We start from the raw sequence: 2,399 nt of genomic DNA, 5'->3' as shown, positions 1-2,399 counted from the left end.
CAGTTGAAAGGTTTGGCTATGCCTAATTCTATAAAGCAATTTATTTGCATGTACCTCTCAACCTGTTAATGCAATAAATCTGGACAAGGCCAAATATATTGGGGGAACATATAAACATTACTAAAAATTGTTCTTGTATAAATTGAGACAGTTGATAGAACAACAAGTCTTACTTTAGCATGCATTGGTTATGAAGTCTGAAACTCAGTGTGTCATTATTTAGTGACTTAATTCCTAAATGATTTGCCAGAAAACCACAAATTTTATGAGGAACAAACCAAAAATAAGAAGCAAAAATCTATTCATTCTTTGAAAATCTGGACAGTTGGGAGGTATAGTTCAGCTGGGGCTGTCTAAATTTGCCGCCATTCCCCCTCACAAAATCATGGTTGAATGGAGCCTCCTCCTGCAGCCATTCCAATGATCCATTACTTGGCTATTTCACTCAATTTACCATAAACACTAATGTGCATACTGATTTACTTCTATGATGATTTGGACTTCATTTGAAAGTTTTATTTTGCATTTTACAGCACAAACACTAAGACATCTGCTAAACAAACTTAGCATTAAAACTTCTCTGCCCTTGAAACTCACATTCATTGAAACAGCATTGAAACCCACATTCAAAGAAAATACATTTTACCAGTGGCAGATAAAGATTAATTCTGGGCTGTTTTCAAATCATAGGCCCCTTGCATATGAAACATACATGTGCTCTTTGATACACCTTCCTATTGTTTTGAACATTTTTCCAGTAAACAATGAAACAAAATGCATGCACCAATAATGACACAACTGCCCAATTCAGAACATTTCCATCATAAAAGTCTACTCAAACTTCTACAGTCCACCATTATCAGTAAATATGCACAATTCTATAGTCCACCATTATCAGTAAATATGCATAATCTCTGAAGAAGTAAAAAAGTCATCTAAATAATTCCACATTAAATAAATCTGTAACTAATGAAGAGGTTGCTGCTAGCAAAACCTTTATATTTCATGGTTTCGTCGAAAAATAAAGTGTCTGATGCCCCTGAGGAATAAATTGCCTATAGAACTAACCTAATAAACACATGATAAATAAATATTCTGTTTAGATAATTCCAAAATTCAAAATCTAAATTTACTATTTTGAGAGGCTAGATAGACTAAAAGTTATTGATTCAGGATACACATCATATTAATTTTAGGTTGTTTCCTTGAAACTTTATTCCATACCTCTCAACCTCTTAGCACAAGAATTTTGGACAAAGCCAAAAATAATGGGGGCCATAGGCCAAAGCAAGAGACAGAGTTAAATATTGCAATTATAGACTTGAAAAGTTGGACATTAACATGCATTTTCTGAAAAATATAAAGTCTGAAACTGAAGTGTTTGCCATAATTTAGTGACTTCAATCCTCAACAATTTTTGGAAAACATTTAATTTTATCAACTACTGACAACAAAATATGAGGCAGAAATCTGGATATTCTGTAAAAGCCTGTTTAATCAAGAAGTGTGCTTTATTCTGTAACTATTTATGGCACTGTTGTTTAGGTTCCTGTCAATTGTCATTCTCTTCAAGCACATTAGAATATAAATGCTATCTAGCAGATGAATCCAATCAGTGACCCTCTAGCCCATTCAGAACTGCTGCTATGGCAATAATCTTTTCTGATGCAAGTCAAGTGACTAGTTTCTTAAACTAAAATAATTGTCATCAGGTTAAATTAGATAACAGAACATGTATTAGAAAAACTTTCTTAAATGAATAAAACAGTCAGGCTTATGTGAGGAATTTACATCACATGATATCATCTAACCAATCACAAACTAACAATATTAAAAGCTTAATAAAATAACCTATGGCACATTAGAATGTTCTTCAAATTATTTACTGGTTTTAAATTACAGATACCATTCAAATCAGGCCTTAAGCTTGGATATCCAAAAGTATTCTGTCTTTTCTGTATATTACCTATTTTTATGTTAGTTTTTTACAATCTCAAGTACATTAAATTTTAAATAAATGGCCCTGTTCTCTACTCTGTATATGTTCGCTGATGCAAAACAAAGAAACACATTCCAGGGACAAGATTCTGCTTATTATTATTTTCCACTATATCCTCAAATCAGAGAAACTGCAGACATGAATAAAAGTAAAGATTTCTTATTCTAAAAACAACAAATCACATTATTACAGCTCCGTTGAGCTGACCAGCCTGTAGTAGCTAACAAAATCGAAAACTTAATAAATCTAGATCCTGAAATATACATATCTAGAAAAAAAACTAAAAATGGGATAGTAAAGCATACACAAATAAAGGAATTTCACTCCATTCTTGTATTATATTTGCTTTACTACTTGCAGTCATTAATTATGCTATCCATAACAAACAAACATTCTCCGG

Source organism: Protopterus annectens, chromosome 7.part0 (genome assembly GCF_019279795.1).
Source record: "Protopterus annectens isolate FY-2018-M chromosome 7.part0, PAN1.0, whole genome shotgun sequence".
Taxonomy (NCBI): Eukaryota; Metazoa; Chordata; order Ceratodontiformes; family Protopteridae; genus Protopterus; species Protopterus annectens.
Note: the sequence above shows the minus strand (reverse complement) of the source record.